Here is a 23,204-nt window from a genome sequence, read left to right on the forward strand (position 1 = left end):
GTAAAAGTTTTACCTTGCACTCACTGTGAAAAAGTTTTAATTAATACTTGCCCACTATTTATCTCTAAAGTGATTTTCTTACAGTAACAGAGGAAATCTGATTCTAGCTTGTCTGAAACTGATCAAAAAGAAAGAGAGGGAAGAATGGGGGATTATTGTTCTTAAGAAAAAAAGAAAAAAGGGATTTTCAGGATATACTATACTGAGGATATCTGCTTAAGGGACTTTTGCATATCCAGTGATGTGAAGAATGAAAGTTGACCCTTTTCAGTTCCTTTTTTTATTGAACACTTGGTCACAAATTGCCCTGTCTTACATGTGTTTCTGATTACTATCACTCAGGACAGAAATCTCAAAGTCTTTGGTGAATAGATAGATTCTAATTTGGTAATGTTCCCTCTTTTGGAGTAACAGATAAATGCAACCTGTGAGTAACCACTTCAGCTAGAATTTTAAATAGAATTTCTGAAAGTAAATGGTCTATCATTCCTTTGTCTTACACCTTGAGGGTGCAGGTTTGATTTCATATGAAGCTGTAGCTGAACTGTAAAAAAACCCATAGATCATATAAAAAGCTTTCAATTAATTACAAAATATTCACACAATGACATATTTTTTGTGTTAACATTTTTACAGCACTGCAGGAGTCAATCATAATCAAGAAAAGAGACTGGCTGGGTGGAAGGAAAATGAAATTTAATGAAAAATAAAAGACAAAGTTAAGCTGCATGTATTTAGAAACTAATATCTTTTTGTTACATTAATGGATGAACTAATAGATCAAAGGTTTATAAGTGTCAAGAGAAAGACATGATGTGTGTATTGTTAAATGATGTACTTTATTTCTATAAACATAGATTGTCAAACCAGAAAGACTTATTATAAGACTGTATCTTTCCTCCTGACACAGACCATAGGATATTTTTATTTAAATGAGAACGTGACTTTTAAAAAGAGCAGGAAAAAGAAATTAAAAACAAACCTCCAAACAAACTCCCAATTTTTTTCCCCAATCCTTCAAAGGATTCTTAGAGAAAGGATTGCAATGATTAATTTAGTAGTCTCCCTAAGAAGGTATTTGTTAGACTGCACTTCTGGGTCACAGTCTGCTGGGCCACAGCCTGCAGGACTGTGGGCTACTGACTTTTGGAGTGTGGGCTTCATACTGGCATCTCTGGGTTGTGGAAAAGGCATAAACAGAACCATAGATATGAATTTTGAGTAATTCAGCTGCTTAGAAGCAAATATCAATTTTTAAAGTTTTCAAAATTCAAGGAAAATCTTTTTGTCTGTGTATGTATTGACTTCAAGCAGAAATAAAGGACAAGAGTGTAAGACTCTTTAGTGGAAGAAACCTAATGGTAACTAGATTTGCCCTTCTGACTTCCCCGGAAGATTCTGCTAGAATTCCCAGAATTCTTGGCATTATAAACTGGAAGGCCGCTGGATTTGTTATTTATGCTAAATTTAGCAATAGCATATAATTTCTCAAATAACTCATTTTGATAATACCAGAAATACCATTATTTCTGAAAATGAGTAAAGCTTTTACACTGTCCTCATCTCCATTTCTTCAGCACAGTGGCAGATTCTTTGAGCTATGTCAGTGTTCTTCACAGTAGCTGAGATCTGTGTCTCTTCAGAGTCCTGGATCCAAGTGATATCAGCCAACTTAATATGAGTTTTTTTGGCTTCTTGTTCAGTTACATCACTTGATGTGAAACTGTGAACCTTGTTCTGCACAGTAAACTACAGAGTTTACTGTGTCTCTGTGAACCTATTGCATGATGTCTGTGTCTCCATGAACCTATTTGAAACAAAAATATGAATATGTTGAACACTGCATTGAATTTTTCATGCATTGAACTTCAAATGTAAGAACATTAAAAGGAATATTACCACCTTAGTTCTACTCAGGAGTCTTTGCTTCAATCACATATTCTTGTTTGATTTTTCTCTTTGAGCTAAAATAAAGTTTTATATGCTACTACTTCATGTCCAAATGTCTAGGACATGTTTCACTGGAAGAATTGTACCAGCTATAGCCTGTTTTGATCTCTGTGGCTCTTTTTATTCTTGCTGGGTTTTTGCAAGGTTAATTATTAAATATTCTATGTGAGGGGTTGTGGAAGAATTAGCAGAAAAGACAAAAACATCCCTCAGAAAGTCGCAGTCTGATCTGGGTATTGGTCACATGGTTTAAGGTTGTCCCAAGGCACATGCCTGATTCGGAGTATTCTGAATCCAGGTAAAAAACTTCCTTCCCTTGAGGTTGAAGACAAAGAGTAGATGCTCATCTTCCCTTGCTTGCTGAGTACAGGGAAACTTTCCCATTTGGCACTCCTGAAATGTTGTTCTTATCAGTGATTTCTATGGCTGGAGGCTAAATGACAGTGAGCAGTGGAGTTTTTTGTATAGATAGCCCTGCTCTGGCTTCCAGTCTGAATCCGCAGATTAGCCACATCGTGTTTAACTGTAATATCAGGCAGTGATATTTTTTGTTTTACTAACCTGACACAAATACCAACCTTTACAAGTACAGCCTCCAGATGTGAAAACCCACCTTCTCCACTCAAAAAAGGCACATAAACAAACAGAAGACTTGAATATGAATTCAATGGTTTTATTATTGCTCTCAAGAATTTTTATGTGAGAAAAAAAACACAAAACACTTGATGGATGGAATTAAGAAAGACAAATAAATTCTTGCAATACACTGATCAGAGATCCATGTGCATTGAGCTTCAATTACTGAATTTTGTCCTAATATGCTTGTATGTACATTTAAATCTGTTTAGAGAGAGATTTAATACTACCACTTTGTCATTAAACAAAAGAAAGTTATAGCTTTTCAGAGAATCAAAAATGGTTTCAAAATATTGAAAGATTTCATGTAAAATATTCTTGTTTTCTATTTTTTTTCATGTTTCTCCCTAAGGAGTTATTTTGAAAGAAGTTATTTGACTCAAAATGGGAAACAGTTGTCAGAACTTCAGTTTTGGCAAACAAATTAAGCCTGTTAACTAGTCTGATAAAAATAAACTTGGGGTAGTATGCTGTATGTTATAATTATAAACATGTTTAGAATTATATGAAATTAAAAAAAAAAACAAAACAAAACATTTTTTCAATTGGTACATTTTACATTATACAGAGGAATAACATTTTCAATTGAAATTTTGATCATGTTTCCGATAACACGATTGTTATAGCTTTAATATGGATGTTTAATCATTAACATTCTTGACTGAAATAATAAAAGAACATGAACCCAGAACCATTTAAACTTTAACAGCTTCTAAATCTCATCTTTCAAAGAACTGTTGGGTTTCTTGACTTCCAGCTGACAGAAAGGAAGTGGGTAAAATAAACTTCCTTAAATAGTGATTGGCATTTATTTAATTCAGAATGCCAAAGCAGCCACAGTGAATTTCCCTACACAACTTCAGAAAGACTTAGAACTACTCAAGTTTTAAGATTTAAATATATCTCCAGGCAAGGAAGCCCTTATTTCTAGAATAACAGACATTAATTTTAAACTTAAAAAAAAAAAAAATCAGAAATTGAATTTTTGACATAGTTGGTATGGTATTGATATTGCTATACTTGATTTATCTGAACCTGTGACAAGGATGAAGCTAAATGGAGTAACATAAAGTTCAGGAAAAGTGAGTTAAATTACAATTTTATACAGTTCACTAACAACAGTTGAAGAAAGGATGTATAGTAGCCACTATTTGTGTAACCTATTAAAATGTCCTAACTTCATTATTTATCTGAACCTTTGCCTATGTGGGGTATAAGGTCTCTCAGAGGCACAGAGTCCAGTACAGACACATCCTAACTGCTACCTTGTTTTGTAACAGCAGAAGTATTAATAAAATATAAAATAGGTTCAAAACTGTTATGAATTTGACAGCCAGAATTAATACAACCTAAATTGTTGTGCTATTTTAAGTTGATCCATATATTAGTTATATGCTCCTCCTGTCAAGTAAGATAACTCAATACCGAGTCACTCCTTAAGCTATGTGGATTAGCTGAAATTTGTTTACTTGCAGCTTCTTGTGTACAATGATGTTTCTGGAAACAGCAAGAATGTAAATTATGTCTACCCAAATTTTAAGAAAGTTCTTCAATGCTGATGTCTTTTAGTACCAAAGACTGAAATATATTGTCCATATGCTTTAATCAAACTGACTTTAAAAGTACTCAGGTTTTATTTAATGCCTGATCTTTGGGATGACACGTAAGTGCTTTCAGACTTGTCCTTGCTCAGCAGGAATGGTTTGTGGATTATAAGGTGCTATGAGGAAAATAGGACAATGTGTATTTGCTTATGAATCATTTTGAGCTTAACATTTCTCTGTGACTGTTCTTCACTGCAGGGAAGTGCAACTGATGACCTTTGTAGTCTGACAATTAATGAAAAAACAGAATGCAGTCATCAAGATTAGAATCCATATGATCAATTTTTACCAGATTGCATTTAACTTTGATCACGAAAAGCTTAATAAGATATTTTTATGCCACTATTTTATGATCTGCATTATTTCTGTGCTTACAGAAACCACTTCTACTTCTTCAGTGGCTTAGAAAGTGAGATTTTTATTTGATCTTCATCAAGAAAATGATGTGGCCTATTTTTGGAAGATCATGCTCAAGTATTAGATCAGCAGTAGACTTTGAGGTGTTACTTAATATCAGAAACTAGTTTTGATGTCATGAAAAAAGATGGTAAAATACCTCTGTGTATTCCCTATAAGTCTAACACATATTCAACTTCAAAACCTTTCTTTAAATTTTTTTCTCAACAAAATTACAAAAAATCCTATGTTATGAAACAAGAATACTGTGACAGAAGCACACACTCTTAAACTCATAATTTGAACTAAAAGGAACAATGCAATGGAAAGGACCAAAATTTTATATTCCACCAACTTCTGAGATTGCAATAGACTCAGTACAGGAGAGGTGATCTCTACTAAGGACTGTGATTCACTAGCCAAAGGTTACCATGTTTCTTCCCTTGTTCATCTTTCATTATCAAAACATTCCCACCCTGGGGATGTTCTGTTTCAGAAAGCAAAGGAATGGAATGAAGAATACAAAAGCTATTGAGTTATAGAAGTCAGTATCTCAGAGAAAATACACTTTTTCAGGGTTTGGTGTTAGACATTAATTAGTTCCTGAGTAGTCTTTCAGCAGTCTGTGTTCTTGCTCAATAGAATATGTAGTTCAAAGGTAGGGCTTTTTGATTCATATGATAATGAGTTAAATCTACTGTAAATTAATCTCCCAGGTAAATGAAAGACAAAGATTAAGTCTTCCTTCTTCAACTGGCAGCTTCACAGGCTGTTCTGATTTCTCTACTTTTCACTGGATGACTCTCTTTCACAATTTTTTAAATGAAAGTTCAAGGTTTTTGCTCACTGCAGTACAAATTCTGTCATCTTCATAGATTCATACCTCAGTCATTCCTCCATCTTCTGATGTTATATCTCAAAAATGCAATTTACTGTGATTTTTCAAAGATCATTAAATATTTCACTAGGAAATTCAATATGGAACTTATATGATTTCAATGTGATCCCCACAGAGATGCAAATGCACCAGTATTATTAAAACATAATTAATGGTGGCTAGTCAGATGGTAGCTAATGATTGTTAATTGTTTTTTAAACTTACAGGTCTCTCTTCCAGTCCAAATTGATATGATTTTTGCCTTCACACCAGCTGTTGACTCTACAATTCTTTCTAGATTGAGGACGTCTGTCACTAGAGGTGCCTCATAACCTTGAGTTAGCTGGATCTTGGGCTGATTGCGTTACTTTCCCATATGGTAGCACTGAGAGTCTTCTCTAAATTTTTAATACATTCTTCATGCACATTTGGTCACAATGAAAACTGAATTTACAATATTTTTGTTTCCCTTTATGAGACAATCCTTCCACCTCCTGGGTTTACTTTACAGGTCATGACAGTGCTTTACATTGGCAACAGTGTGAACTAAACAAACACTGCTTCCTTGTATCTCTTCCGAGTGGGAATTTCTGCAGTGCGTTTGGCTACTTTCCTTCTGCACCAATAGCATCCATATGGTGACTTTTTTTCTGCTCTATTTAATATTTTCTTTATTCTGGGATCTTTTCCAATTTAGCTATGTAAGAGGTGGACTTATTTTGGGGGGTGAACACATTGTTAAAACCCACAAATTTTAAAAAAGGGCAGTGTGGACCTTGAACGAAGAGAAGAAGTCTGAGGAATAACAAATGTAGCGTAGAAAACACAGAAAAATGAACGCATACTGCTGTGTATGACAAACAACAGAAAGGAAAACTGCTTAGTCAGAATCAATCAGCAATGTGCAAAATAATTGCACGGAAGGCTCAGACACATGTTCAAATTCCCAGTGTTCAACAAGTTTCTGAGCATGCACTGAATCAGTGTAATTGTGTTCTCAGCCTATGGCAACAAAACATCTAGTAACTTTGCTTAACTCATTTTCATTACATGACTGATCAAACTGCACTATTTTTTTTTTTTTGTTGTTGTGTGTTTACACAACAAAATTAAAAGGGGATTAAAACTGTCACAGTTTTGCCTGTAAATCTATGGCAACATGTTTTGTTTTCTGATATGTTAAGTATTTCTATTTCCAAATAGAAAAGAAAGGTAAGATCTTAGGATTTGCTCACATTTACACAGAAAGGCTATGCTTAGCTTGGAAGTTAATTCAAAATCTGAGGCTGACTCTACACTGATTTTTCAATGGTTGCCATGTGCTTATTTCTGGTTTTGCTACATACTCTAATAACCTGATAATACAAAATGCGTCAGGATAGTGAAAGACTCAGCACATGAAAAGAGAGAAAAGTGAATAAACTGAAAAAGACAGAAAAACATTATAGAATCACAGAATATTCCTGAGCTAGAAGAGAACCCCAATGATCATCGAGTATAACTCCTGAATCTGTGCAGGACTACACCAAAAATCACACCATGTGCCTGAGAGCGTTGTCCAAATGCTCTTTGAACTCTCTCAGGCTTGATGCTGTGACCATGTTACTGGGGAGCCTGTTCCAGTGCCCAACCACTCTCTGAGTTAAGAACCCTTTTCTAATATTCAACCTAAATTTCCCCTGACACAGCTTCAGGCCATTCACTTGTGTCCTCTAACTGATCACCACAGAGAAGAGATCAGTGCCTGCCCCTCCACTTCCACTCATGAGGAATTTATAGACCATGATTAGGTCTCCCTTCGATGTCCTCTTCCCCAGGCTGAACAAAACAAATGACCTCAGCTGCTCCTCATAAGGTTTCCCCTCTAGACCCTTCTCCAGCTTTGTGGCACTCCTTTGGGCACTCTGTGCTAGCTTTACATCCTTCAAAGAATAAGGCAGGGTCTTAAAAACTGAGACCTAAAATGAAATGTGATCATTAAAACAAACCTCTGGTAAAATCATTTAACTTCATTATTTAAGCTAATTACAGTCACATTGGGCCTCTCCTGAAAAATGATCATTCTCTCAATGTGTTTATCTGATTTCTGTACCAGAAGCTGGAGCAATACAATATCTTAGTAAGTCTCATTGACGTACATGCATCAATAGTCACATAGACATCACTAAGCAGACAACACCTTCTAGTGGAAACAGAAGGTCCATGAGCTTTGTCAACTTAATCACAAACTAAAACCTGACACAGTCGTACTGGAGGGACATAAAATGTGCTTTGGAATTGTGGGGGAGCAAAATACTAGTCATGCTATCTGCTACTTACTTTATGAACATAAGGCATTCTTTTTGTCCATCTTTTATTTTTTAAACAGTATCTGTTTATTATTAGAACATTTTTCATTTTCTGCGGGTAAAAAACAGGCATAGTCATGGTTGGCAAAAAAAGGAAGAAAAAAAAAACACAAACCCACAAACAAGTACTTTAAGGCAGCAGAACCTGATTTTACTCAACAATATTACAAATCAGACTATTCTTTTGAATTGAAGTTGCTATTTTTTTGTGCTTAAACCAGAATAAAGCTGAAATGACTATACTATCTTTTGTCCCTGCTCCATCTACATTTCTCCCTTGCCCTTTTCCAATTACTTATGAATACAAAAGCAGCTGTATATCTTCATTACAACTTCAAGTAACGATTAAGATACATTTAATATAGAAATGTAGTTGAAATAGTGCAATGAAACAGCAAGACTGTGGGATGTTACACTGAAGTCACACTGCCAGGGAGGCAACATACCAGCTCTAGTCATTTGCATGATAAGCTAAAATTTTGAGCAGGAGCCTTTAGCAGATCAGAACTCCAGAAGAAACCTTTAATAGCTCACAAATTTGGCTAATTGGCATGTGTGGTAAATTTGAAGTGTCTAGGATGTGATGGACTCGGGATACAGATCAGTTACACATATGCAGTAGATTTGACATGGTTTAAGTTTGACAAATTATAACAATTGCCATATTAGTCCATGCTGGCAAGTGTAAATGGGGGATTTTCAGGCTAACAACAAATTCATTACATAGGACACACCAAAAATGTTTTGTTGATCATGTTAAAAATTCAATATTATCCTTCAGATCAATCTGATCAAAACCTTTTTTTATTTCCTTATTCTAAGACAAGAAAACCAAAATTGTTTTCATAATTCTTGCAAAATTCACTTCATAAAAATGTTTGGAAATTAGTAAATATTCAAAATATAATTAAAAACACCCAGTTTGATTTCCTTGATTTTTAAGAAGCAAATATATTTAACTGCAGTCAAACAAGTCTCCTCTATATTAGTAAAAAACACTAAAAAGTTGAATTATATTTTCTGTACCACAGCAAGATATATGATTTTTTTTTTTAATAATTACAAAGTCTTCAAACATTATCTAGTCTACAGGACTGAAAATTCATCACCACATATTAGGCATTTGGGGGGAGTTGGGTTTTTTTGAAATGAGATTTTTTTTTTCCTTCCAGCATTTTATTTAAAATCTGCTCTAGAAGTTAAAGCTCTTTTTAAATGCATACTAGTATAATTAGATGCACCATAAAGCAGCTTAAGCTAATTGAAGTGGCCACAAAAACTGTCAATGCAAATTGAGCCATCTGGATGAACAGATAAAAGCTTTGGAGACATTCAAAAGCCAGGTGGCATTCAGTTACTTCCCATCTCTTCTTCACAGTATGGTTAGAAAGCCGGGAGAAAGAAAAGTAAAATTCTTTATGCCATAGAGCCAAAATCTAATGTCAACAATTTATTTCTGGAAAGAACAGAACAAGTAACATAAAGTATTAAGAAAAGTTAATGTGGTACTATGTAGTAATAAAAAATTATAAACTAGAGTACATAAACTGAAAGAGCAACAGCTACTCAGTGTACAAAACAGGATCAGGCCAAACCATAAGATAAATCATTATCCTTATAAAATAATGATATTTTTCTAATTTAAGGTACTTGACAGGATATAAAATACTGACTGAAGTTTCAAATCAGTCATATGTTTGTAAAGAAGTGGGCAAATCCCAAGTGCTAATTTTGAAAAAGTGTGAGCATCTCTTTTTCTACTTCACATCTGTGAGGATTATGTGTGCTCAAAGGTTCTGAAAAATCATACTGGACTTTTACTGAAACATTATTTATAAAAGACTCTGTCATCTCTTCTGTATTATACATCAAAGCTATTCAGATTGCCAGGGATTTTTTCTTCTTGGATTATTGATCATTTGGTTTTGGTTGTTTGTATTTTGGGTTTGTTGGTTTGTTTGTTTGTTTGTTTTGGTTTTGTTTTTTAAAGCATGTCTGTTTACTGAAAACTGATATACTTCTCACACAGTTCAGTTTTCAGACAGAATCTCTATATGATACTGTAAAAGAAATATCAGAATTGGGCAAAATTGCTCAAACCTCATGTTCCATGAAAATGAGCTTCTTATTAAATAGAAAGTACATGGCAGGATGTCATCTTTATAAAACTTGTCTTTTTCACACATTTACAACTTGACTGCACTTAAGAGGATTTTTAATAAAGCTCACAGATATGCTGCAATGATGTTTTTACAGAATTTCTTCTTAAAATATTTTACATAATATGCAAAAAAACCCCAGACAGGCCTCAAATATGAGCTTTCCTTTTTAGTTTAGCTGTGGTTTAAATCTGTCATTCTTTAAGGAAAAAAAAATCTAAAAACTCAAGTAGATCTAAGAATAATAAACAATAACCACAGGAATTACTTGGTAAATCTCAAAAAATAAATGTTCAGTTCTGATATACTTATGGATAATATTTGAGCTCACCTGGAAGAAGCCCCTGTTGAGGAAAGCTGATGTTTTCACAGCTGCTCTTTTTGCTCAAAGATAAATAGTTCTTTTATTGTCACTTACATGTATCGGAACAGCTTTACATTTCAAACACGTTTGGATTGTTTCACATGTGCTACCCCACATGTTTTTTTTCCTATGAACTTTTTTTGATGTGTGGAATTTCCTTCCAAGTCACCTAGGTATTCTGGTCATTACAGCGTCAAGGGCTGCACGAGTACCTATAGACTGGGAGAGATATGGTATCTGATCGCTACAGAATCTTCAAAGTACCCAAACCCTTGGAAATTCAATAAGAGAGGAGCAATCTCTCAAGTATCCATGCTCTTTCCCTGATAGTCCATAGCTCTCTTCTAGGAAGCATCCTACCAGCTAACCTCTGAGGTCGGCTCTATACAAGATTTATGACATAATAAAACGAACTTTCAGAATTAGTATTTGATGTCTTCATCGGGATATTCCTGCAGGCCTGGTCAGCTTTAACACCTGTAGCTTCTTTGGGTCTGTGACCATCAATGATCTTAGATGTCTTCAATACCTAATTTTTTAGTGTACAAATTTTCATGTAATAGATCATGTCATGTCATGGGGCAAGAAACTCTGATAGTAGGTCATATAGTGGATAAAAAGGCATAGCTGTAAGTTGCAAAAGGGACAGGAACCTCTTAAAAGGCTTCTTCTGAACACAGAATTCTTCTAGGCAGTAGTATTCTTCCCAGCTACAGGACGATATGCCACAGAGCCCATCCTTTGCTTCATGGTCCTAGTCAGAAGGCATGACCAGGGAAGACAATACCTCATGGATTCCACGGTGCTGTGCCATGTGCATGAGAAGTAGCCCTCGATGTGAGGCATCACAGAGGCAGAGGCTGTTGTAAGAGTTTAGACAGCTAAGATGTGGTACCTCTGTACCTCTAAACAACAAAAGGTTCCCTGGTGCCAACTTGGCAAATAAAGCTTAATGGAAAAAAAGCTAACTGTGGCTACGGATTACCACTAGAGGGTATTCTTGCTTACTATAATAATTTCCAGCTGAGACTATCCTATATCACAGAAAGAAGTCATGGGGCAATAAGGAAAAAAACAGTGCAAAATAAAAACTATCTAAGCAAGCGTGACTGCATCTGTTAAATTTTTCTCATTGCACAAATCTGAAAAGCCTTCACGAGGCAGCTGAAACTCCTCACACTATTAAACCAGGGCTAAGATTTTTGTTCTTGTAATTTTTTTAAAATATTTTTATTTAAAAAGATTTTAGTTAAATCTTTTTTTGTTGTTATTAGTATAGAGAGAAAGTTTCTGTGGAAATATTTCCTAAATAAAGCTTAAAATTTTACAGTGACATATTTAAAATAGCTTGTTTATTTTAGGGAACTGCAACATGATGCTAGCATGACCAATTAAATATGCAGAAGAGCGTGTTATTAGAGACAACTTTGTATTTAAGGATAGAAGTTACATTTCAAAATTACAACAGTGTTGGTATTTAACAACTTACATAGGTACTTTCTGTCTGACCTATGAAATGGGTATTAATTTCTGATTGTATAAAAATTCTTTTAAGCAATTTTTAGTAGTAAACTTCAGAGGAGCTGCTTCATTCTTCTGGCTTAAAGTTTCCTACAAATGAGAGCCTTTTGGAAACCCTCTCTTTGAATGGTCTCAAGCTCATTAATATGATTACCATCAAAAGTTAAATCGACTGGATTTTTATGTGAGTGACTGACAAGAGGTAAAATGCTTTTCTTGCTTTTCTTAAATGTTTAATAAGTGTAACTTTTTTTTTTAAAGCATTAATAAGGGTTGTAAATGGATTTGAACAAAAAAAGACTAAAATTTTCAAAAGCCATTATGAAACTTGAGTAAAGAGAAAGACTTCTGTTCATCCTAGGGGGTTCTAGTTTAGATTGTGCTGGAAACAGAAGGAAAATTCATTTTTTTCAATTTCGGCATCTCTAAGTTAGAAATCTAAAACTTATCTAGTCATGATAGGCTCTCCACATACTCGAAAGAGAGAAATAGGAACCTCCAGAGGGCAGTTCAGCTCAACTTAGAAAAAGTGTATTAGAAAAAGGAGATGATCACCCTTAGGTGGCAACTGCCTCATATGTAATGTAGGACTTTCACAAGTCCAAAGGGAAGCAAGGTTAATTCACTCAGATCAACCAAAACCCAGAAAAAGTGCCTACCTTCCCAATATCCTGAAATCAAAAATAGCATTCGTTGCAGCTAGTATTCACTCTCTAATATGATTCTTCCATATGAAGGGTTGGGACAAAAGAGGGAGGAGCTGGGAGAGGAGTGTTGCTCACCATAAACAGAAAATGCTGCAGGTTTAATGTCACTCCTTTGTCTGAAGTAAAAACATATGCCAAGATGCTCTGTGGTCTCTACAGGAAATAAAAAAGACAAAAGAAAAAAAAACATTTTTAAGAGTAACTTTTTTCCCACAAAAAATCCCATTCCTAATTGTGTTACTAAATATATGACTGCTTGAAATATTTTGACACTTCACATATGACACATTTGTGAACATTTTATTAATTTCCAATAAAAATGAGCAGCTGTTCCTTAGACTATATTCTTATTTTTTCTTACTTAAAATGTTTTTCTTCTTTCCTTTCATCAACTGTAACAATTTCTGGTAATCCTAACAATTATTTCTAACAAAAAAATTATTTTTAAAAACTATTCTGTATATTAACAGATCTTAAAGTCAGAGAAAGCCTTGTGATAGTCTAGGTAGATCTGTGGGGTAAAAGAGGTTATCAGACTTGTACCAGTTAATTGATGTTCCACATTAATGATTTCCAGAATATATATCTACATTTGGTTTAATCATCTCTCCTGACTCTGAATGTACCACAACTCCAGCTAACTTTCTTCTTAAGCATTCTTACTGCTGACATTCACACCCTCATTTGCATCTGAATTTATCCCATTTCATCTTAGTAGAGAATGTTACTATAACTTTGCCGACTGTGGTCTAGAGCTCTTCATTAGCTGAGTTCTGTCTCCCAATAAAAAGCCCCCAAACCATGGTGAAAGTATGTCTTTGTTTTCTCTCGGTTAAACTAAACTGATTGATTCATCCTTGTTAGCGAGTTTATTGAAACAAGAGTACTTAAAGTTAATAATAATAATACTTAAAGAGGACAAACCCCTATCTTCATTGGTGCCCTGGGAGCCAGGGGGTCTGCTAAGCAGTATTAGCTGCTGAGAGGCAGAGTGGAAGAAGTTGGGCAATGCAGCCTCCTTCAAGCCTTTGATAGATTTTTGTCTTGTATAAACAGTATTAAGAAGTACACAAATACTCTCTTGTTTCTGAGGAGCTTGAAATCCTTTGTAATTCACACTGTATTGAATCTCACATCTTGCCTGCAAGCTAGACCAGCATTATCCCTGGTTTAGACAGAGGGAAATGGAAGCAGAGGGAATTTATATGATTTGCCTCAGGAGCAGATTATCCTTCTGCTTTATTCACCAGCCTGAGCTTCAGCTTTTCAGTAGATAAAAACATTTATGTTTGAGTGGGATCTGCAAGGGGATAAACATCAGGAAATTTCCTTCTAATGCTACCTGTGGATCTGTCAGTCCCCAGAGATGAGTATATGTAATATGCATGATAATTTTCCTCGAGATTGTATAATTTCAAATTTCCTTTATATTCAAAGAGGGTCTGAGTCAAAGCCTGTTGAAGAATGAAATTATTCTTACAAGCTTTGAACTAAGCTTATAGATGTGTCTTTCCTTTTAAAATGTGATGCATACATTACAAGACACTGTTACTTCACTAGGAGGCATTTTTTTAGAAAATATTTTGTACTTATATTCCGCTTCATGTAGGCAGAATTATTATCAAGTTATAAATTTAAAATCCAAGTCAAGTAGAACAAAAGCTAGTGATGATTTAAAGTAAGCTCATAACCTTTCTTTACTCGGTGCAGTTTGCAGCTGGTGTGTTATCTAGCTTAAAGATCAAAACAAAAAAGACATTAGTGGATCCACAGATCCCCGTTTAAATCAGGAGAACGTGAATTTTCTCCAAACCTGTTGCTGTTCAGTTCAGTTTTGTACTGGAGAAGAGCCACTGGATGGCAGCCTTGCTCCTTACAAATCAGAGGATCCACCCTCGGCTAAACCTGCAGCTCAAGCACGTCCTGTGCTCTGTAACGGAGGTGCCTTTTGCCTGACTGTTCAGAGGGATGGAGACTCTTCACATGCAGGTGCACTTAATCTTTTCAAGGTGCAAGAAAGTCCTATAAAGCTGCACTCTGTTGTGTAAAACGTAATACATCCGCTGATCTTTCATGTTTATTCAGCTTTTTAGGGGGGAGGGAGGAGGTGCCACTACAAAAGAGAGGTAGAGTCAAAAGTATCCAGCTTGCATGTTTAAGCAATAAGGAGATTGCTCCGTTGTCTACCGTAAACCCTGCCAGCGTGCAATTTCCTTTTTCCTGTTCTCCAAATTAGTTGGTAGGACCAAGTTCCCCCAGGTGGGAATAAGTTCTCCAGACTTCCTAGAAAAAGCTGACCAAACGTTCCCTTTACAATTCCTCTTTCTCCTTAAAAAACTGGGGAGTTTTGCAAAGATGCCACGTATCCTATCCTGTCTTAGTCAAAAATTGCTGACATCAATGTGGAATTTGAATCCTTTGTATCAGAAATACATGTTTTGAAACAATAATAATATCCTGCTTCTACAATAGTTATATTTGTTCATGCTTCTGTGAGATGATTTTCTCCAGATGGATAAATGGAGGTAAAGGGTAGGTCAGAGTAGGTAAACATACTAAAAATGCAAGTCTTTGTAGGATCCAGGTGTCCTGGTAACAAATGTGGTCTTGGTACAGTTCTCATCTTGTCAGTAAGATTATAGCTGAAGAAATCTCATATCTACTGCCTTGGACATGTGGTGGATTCAGTTACCCCTCCCTGTTTGCTTTCCCCTGCCATGACCCTGCCAAAGGCTAAGATATCCCTCCTCCATGACCTGCTTCCTCCAGCTGGCACAGAAGCTTTCCCTGTTGTGTCTGTCACCCTGTAAGTAGCAATATTATCACTCTGTGATTTACCAGGCTGCTGTCTGCTGACCTTTTGGTGCTTGGCATTTCAGCTCAGAGGAAGTAGAGCCTGTCCCAAAATCTTATCTTTTCTGTGAACTAATAGAGCAAATCCATGGTCAATAAAGATTTCGGTGTGTTGCTGTGTGGTCTGACATTGCTATTTAGAGCTTAACAGAACAACAAGAGAGCAAGAACTGCTTAATCATTGAGGATTAATAAGGAGACTTCTACCTTGTCTCCCCATCCATTTCCCACTGAAGAAACAAATAATCTGTTTGTGAATGAGCTCTTGACCCACCTTTGTTTATGTGTGGCACGTAAAGGAAAGTCATTAGATGTTTTGGTACTGGTGGTAATTCCAGAGCTGATACCCACATAATAAGAAAGGCACACACAAAAAGGCAAGTTCATGAAAAAACCCAAGCAAAATGCCCTTGTTTTTTTATGAACCTCTGAAAAAGTCTTGCTACAAAACATCATTGCCTACTGTGTCAAGTAAAGGAGAATCTGCATCAAAAAATGAACTGACAAGCAGGTAACCAAGCCTCAGTCTATATGCATGCAGTCTAAGAAAATATGCATGCATACTTGTTCCATTTCATGGCAACCCTCTGCCACAGAAGGATAATTCTTAGCAAAATAATGTTTCCACAAAATAATGTGTGTGTGCTACACAAGCATGTAGGTCTGTAAAATGAAATGTCTATTACTGGGAAAGAGACACTTCAATATTAAAAACATTCAATATCCCATATCTCATAGCTCTCATATAGGGGGAAGGCCTGAGACAAGGTAAAGAATTCACACCATTTCAGCTGAACTATGCAGATGAGGTGCTTGGAGTGGTGAACTGGTGACCGGGAGCTCTGCTGAGTGGAGAAGAGTGCCTAGGGTATCGTTTAGTCACCTAAATTGGACGTCTAAAGCCACAGAGTGAGGACTATTTCCCTTTTCACATATTTTATGAAGATGTCAAGATCTGAATGTTTCTATCCAAATCATGCTGCATATTTCCGTGATACTTACTGGTTTTCTGTTCCTGTACATTTGTTTTGCACATGGTAAAGTATTGTACTGTGCTGCAGATGTAACATGTTCAAAACTTCAAGCCTGACCAGGTGGCTGCCTCTCAAGAGCTTTGGATTTTCCTGTAGAATATGCAGCTATCACTTCTGTTGCTCCAGAGGGAGCCTCAGTAGAAAACACAGTCAGATGAAGATAAAATCCTCCACAAGAAGTTACTACAACACTTCAGCACAGCTGAGACGGAGAGCAAACAATCCTCTCTCAATTTATCAATGCAATCTGAACACAAGCCGCCCTGGAGCCTAACTCTGCATTAGTGAGTACAAAAATACACTTCTTTAAGAGCAGTTACCACATTCTGAAATACAACCCCAGACAGTAACAACCATCCGCTGAGACACGGCCAAAACACATACCAACTTCCTTCCAAGTATTCAGCACACCAGAAAGTAAGGTGTACAAGAAGTGCTAAAGGAAATCTGAGTCACTGTCACTGTTTTAGGCTCATGCCTGTCATGCCTGGTGAAAGATGTCCATAACCTTAGCAACTTTGTTGATAGACTTCATCAACGCTGTAGCTGAAGGGGCAAATCTATCAACCACCCTGCAGCCTGCCTAAGGCTAAAAAAAATAAATCTCATCAGGTCTTATGTGTTATCGCCTTGTAGTAAACCTTCTGTTTATAAATAAGATAGTGGATAAACTCTAACGGAAATAACAACAAAACTGTCTTTCCACCTTTAATACCCTAGATTGCTGTAAACAGCCGCTGGGTCAAGCTGAAGAAAAACAGAAGGCTTGGCAGTGACTGGGGACAACTTTTTCATTGAGATAGTTACAAACATAGAATACTCTTTAAGTCATCAGTAAATAATATACCCCTTCAGGGCACTGATGATGACTATATAGGACAAAAAAGTGAGTAAAAACATCAACATTTATATAATATATTTTATTAGTAGTAGTTATGACCTTTGGTTTTATTTTCCTTACATAATAACATGTGTTTATGAGACAATGACTGTCCAGGAGAATATAAAATATCCATTTTGGGAAGTGTTAGTTATTAAAAGTAAGATGTCTGTAATGCCTGGGACATGTGAAGGCAACTAACCACTTGCGTCAAAGTTCAGCCTTTAGTTTTCTCTTTTTAGCAAAGGTCAGCTTTGGCCCATGTTAACTAGGACTCTCCATCCTTACTGGAACAGATTAGGGAAAGGAAGATGCCATTCCTAATAGGCAATTGGGTTGTGTCCTGCCTGGGTAGAGAAGAGAACTCAGGTGTGTACAAGGTGTTGTGTTGTGCCACATGCCCTCAGCGTCACCCAGCAGTAATACAACCAGTGTGTTTTACGTGTTCTGCTCAAGTAACAATAGCAACTACAGTGACCAACACAGACAAAATCACTAGTTTGTCCCTCCTGTTTCAATTATTTAACAAAATCCATGGCTGTTTTCTGTTTGGAGGAAGAATTTGAAGGAGATAGAATGATACTGCTGCCCTTTTCTTAATTTTTTTTTCTTTTACTTTCCTTCTATTTTTTTTCCTTTTCTTTTTCTCTTCAAATGTAATTATTATTTACAAAGAATGTTCAAAAATTTGTTTTCTACAACAAAATAAGAGTCAAATAATTAGAAACAATAATACAGGTAGCACTGAAAGCATCTCATAAGATTTCTCAGCCTCACATTCTGAATGTTTATTTTTAAAATGTTCTTTCTTCTTTTATTTTTTTATGATCTTCTGTTTCTTTGATTTTTCGTTGATTCTCACAAACTTAAGAAAAACTAGTTTCAAGAACATAAGGTGCCATTAATATGTCATTTTTAAGGGCAAAGGCATGTACCTCCATTCTTTATGCGGTAGAATTTATGATTGTTTACCCTGTTTACTAAGTGAACTAATTTATCTGTATTCTATTATTATAATAAGCGAAAGGCAGTTGCTATACTTACCCTGTAACAGAATGTGGAAATTAATAACTATTCTGAAACAGAAAATACCTTCCTGTGCATCTTTCTTGAGTCCTACTAACACAAAACAAAGACCCTCATCAGCTCAGCTTTCTTCCTTACAGGGATCTGGTGGCCAATCTGTTCCATTTCAGCTCTCTTGAGGTTGAAAGTACCTTTTAACCTGATGCTGTACTTTTTTAATTGTGGCCATTTAGAACTGCTTAACAGCAGAACTTAACATCAGACACAGTGTGAATTGCATGTGTGAGATACTGCAGTATCTTTCTGTTTCTTAAATCCTGGATCTGCTCCCTCTTCTCCAGCAGTGTCAGTGTCTGTGATTTCTCACATCCAAATTTATTTGAGATGTGGGTTATCTGCTCATCTTCCTTTCAAAGGGCAATCATTCTAAAAGGATGTTGGTTTTCTGATGATATGTGAGAAAGTATATTCCTCTTCCTTCTCTTAGCCAATTTTTGCTGTGAAAAACCAGATGCAGATTTACCAAAGGCTAAATCTGAAACATCAAAGCCTGCCAAATGGCTCTGCTGCTAACTGAGGGGGCTATCTGAAAACTGTTGTGCATCTGTATAGTTTTCCTAATATATTACCTCTATGAACTCTCCAAAATTAGTAATATTTAAAATGCTCAATTAATATAGTAACTTTAGTATTCAATGCTCTTCCCAAGTTGTTCTAAGTCTGCTGCACTGAGAATGAGAAATAACAGTAGTAAAACGATCAAACAAGGTTATATTTTTTGTTTCTAGGTTCTCTTCCCTCAGACAATTCCCTGCAGTCGTTGCACTCTCTGTTGTGGGAACAATCCTCAACTGAAGGTAGCTGAGGACATCAGGGGGTGAAAGATAATTTATAAAGAGAACAGGTAGAGGAAAACACCAAGCAAAATCTTCTTGTGAATCATAACCAAAGCTAAATCATATAAACAGAGGGAAGGGTAAGAGAGGATAAAACCCAACTGACAAAGATCAACCAACTCATCTGGATGGAAGCCATCTCTTTGAGTGAAATGGAAAGCAGAAGGAAGTGACCATCAAGTATTCCCTTTAGAATGGGCTGACATCACTCAGTTCCCTGCTGGACAAGGGTATCAAATTGTCTGTGCTTCCATTTTAGGACAGTGGGGAAAATCATACTTGGCTGTAAATTTTACTACCATTATGCTTTTGTTCTCTGGAGATTCTAGTCTGACAGCAGGAAGACAAATACTTATACATCAGTGAATGAATATTCTTCTGGGTGGTGACCTTTGGGAATGCTCTCGTTCTACCCTAATAAATGGCAATTCAGAAAATTGTTGTTATTTAGTCTGCTTCTGACAAACAAAAGGAAAAAAAAACTGGCCTTGCTTTCTGAGTCACTGGATTATCAAGAGCAGTAGGAGATTAGTGTATTGGGAAAGGAAGGAATAGCTTTATGAGGATTTGGGAATCTCTGAAACCTCATCACCATCAGTGACCTTCAAGACCTTCCTATGTGAAAATCCAGCTGGACACCTGCTTCTCCCACTCGGTGGTTTGCAACTCTTTACCTATTATAATTGTCTGAGCATATTATGTTCTCCATAGAAACACTAAACTCCCTTATGTGAAAACTAAACCATATGGAAAAATCATATTTCCCAGATAGTTGATCAAATATATTTCATATGTTTGAAAGATACTGTGTAGTTTAAACAGAGCTGGCTTGGGACCATACCACATATAATCTCTGCTATGGAACAAGATATGTTTTAAAATGAGTGAGAATATGAAAAAAAGAGATTGAAAGGCTATATTATATACAGAAAGAAAAAAAAAAGCAGTTAGTTTCATATCAAACAGAAATTGTGGTAAGGAATTTAGGTTATTTTGTAGATGATTAGGTTATTTTGTGAATGATTCTGGGGTAGTGCAAACACAAAGCATGTGGAAATGCATATTGCAAACCCATTTATTTAGGAAGGGCAGACAGTCTTGTGGTTTCAGACTTGGAAAAGCTGGGTTCATTTTCTGATTGAGGCACTCAGGCAATGTTACCCAGCCACTCTGTTTATCCTTGGCCTGAGTTCTCAGCTATAGAGCAATGAGAACACTGTTTCCTACATGTGTCATGAGGAAGAAAGAAATCTGTTACTGAAGACATGATGAACTAGGGTATCTAAGTGCCCTTATAGATCAAGACACATTCTGATTATATGTCTGAAAAATTTGTTATGATTGTCTATAATTAATAAAAATTCAGCTCTGTTAACTCCGTCAAGATGTGATAACTCTAAGCCACAACCTGTTTAAGGAAAATAATACTTATCAAGAGGATTTCCAGGAGAAATCCAAATTGTTTAAGTGATTTTTCCATTGATTACTCTTTCTCTTCAAAGACCTGTGCCATTTCTTGCAATATTAAAATGAGCCCATGAAATGAAAGACCATTCATAAAAGAAGATTAAGGAAAACATGCATGCTTTTTAATAAAATATTGAAGGCACTTTGGCTGTCTCTATAACACATTTAAAAGGTTGAAGTTTGATAAGGATCTAATAAATAACTCTTCAGTTTTGTTTAAAAAATAATTTAACTTTTTATGGAAAAGGTACTTTTAATCTACTAGTAATGAACAAATGCCAGGATAAATAATCACTGTGGTTTCAAATATATACAGATGTCTTTCCTCTTTCAATCATCTGTTATTTCACTCCAATTCTGAGTTCTGATTGTGGGCAATGTGCTAAATGTTCACATATATACACTGACATGCACTGCAACTTTCACCCCTATCATGGAAGACAAAGAAGTTCATGTGCAAAACAATGTATTTTGAAAGTTACTAATGTAGGAAGAGCAATGTATATAATAAGCAACATAAAATAATCTTAATTCTTCTAGGGATGTAAATCATGTTTCTAGAAGCAAAGTTGATACTTAGAAATATATTTTTGATTTGATTATTCACTGAATTCAGTTGTTTTTAGAGAGCTGTTAGAGTGAATTAGGATGACACTAGGCTGCACTGTGCATGTAGGATCGGGTTTATTTTTCTTTCTAGTTATTCCTCATATGGGGAATCTGAAACAAGGCATAATCAGTACAATTTTTAAAGAAGACTTATCACAGCTGTCATCATAATTGGTTTCCCATCATGCTTATAAAAATAAAATGGATAATGATAGAAGAAGTATAATCCTATTTTTTGCATTGTTCTACAGAGTTTCAGCTGTGCAATTGGTTTTCTCAGAGTTTTCAGTGAAAATGTCTTTGGCATTTTCCTCATTTCATAATACAATGCTCAGCAATAGCTGGTTAGCTGTTGTACTAAAGTAATTGCTTATTAGACTAATCAGTAGTTTCTTAGTGGTGCTTCTTCCCAGCTGACTATAGTATTGACCGACTCTTTCTTTCATTAGGCTGTAATCACAATTTTTGTACAGGTCACCTTCTTATTTGTATATTTTATGATTAAACATCATTCATCATAAATCTTGTTATGATCTTTAAATACACAGCAGTAAATAAAAACTAGTATTGAATACTACATAGCACTTCTGAATATCTCTTTAGGCACCACTGACTTTTTAATATCTGATCTTTATATTTATATTTATCTGTTTTCTTGCGAAATACTTCACTCTGTGTGAAGACACAGAGTGTACATTAGGGTTTTACACTGAAGAATCAGATTATTCGGTTTGAAGTACAATAGTTGTTAAATTACTGCAACTGTTATTCATTAAAAAAAAAAGGCAAAACAAAACAACAAATTATCATTTAACCTAAGCAGAACTACATAGAGAATATCAGACAGGCAGAATGCAATAAGCAAACTTCAGAAGCAATTAAATTTTGGAACTACTCTGTGCATGGTAGAAAACAATGCCTAAGTGAATCTTCTAATGCAAATGTAATTTAAATGAGGCAAACAGAGGGTGACTATAGACTGATTACTGTAGGACTGTCTCAGTAAAATTAAAGGGTACCATCATATGAATTTATCAGGTATCAAGTTCAGAAAATGCAAAATAATGTATCATCATTCATCCATAGGTTAAATATGTGCAACCACTTACCAAAAAGTTATTGCAGAGGGTGAATTTTTTATGGATTTAAAGGAGTTTGGACTGGTTTGTGGACCAGAGGATTGCATTGATACAGGTGCATAGGGCCCTAGGCTGTACACATTATCCAGAAGTATATCTAGTCCAGCATAAGGAAGCCTTGGTTTACAATACCTTGGTAATAACCTGTAGGATAATAAATGTGTTGATGATTTATTTCAGCCTCTCAAATCTCTGTCATGATGATGTCTAACTGAAGGAACAGTCCTGAATGCATCCAAACAATCTACATTTTCATGTTCCTCAGAGAGAAGAGAGAAAACTGTGTCTGAAAACTTAAATCATAAAGTATCTTCTAAGTAAGGAGCACTAGGAAGAAAGTTCCCCTGTGAGCAGGTTATCTCATTGCTGCTGATTGATGAACAGTTTGCACCTTCATCTGAGGCAACTGGTACTTCTTTTCTGAAACATGGAACTGAACAACACACATCAATTTTTCAGACCAGTATTTTAGTTTCTATATTAATCCATTCTTATAAAGCATCATTTCAGGAAAGATGCTGAAAAAAGAAAACCCGGACTTGAAACAGTTGGCTTAAAATTCAGGCTGAGCTCTTTTTATGGTGTGCAAATGTCCCTTTTGGTAACGCTAGAAGTTTATACTCCCTAGAGGTGTTTATATGAAAAACTGACAGTTCTATTTAGTTTTCTTCTCCAAGTATATTTTAAATATCAAGATCTTCTGCAGAGATCTAGGGAGTCATTGTCTGGTGTTGAAAG

This window comes from Empidonax traillii, unplaced genomic scaffold (genome assembly GCF_003031625.1).
Source record: "Empidonax traillii isolate 1590-97213 ecotype Southwest subspecies unplaced genomic scaffold, ASM303162v1 scaffold131:size1687323, whole genome shotgun sequence".
In the NCBI taxonomy this organism is placed as follows: Eukaryota; Metazoa; Chordata; class Aves; order Passeriformes; family Tyrannidae; genus Empidonax; species Empidonax traillii.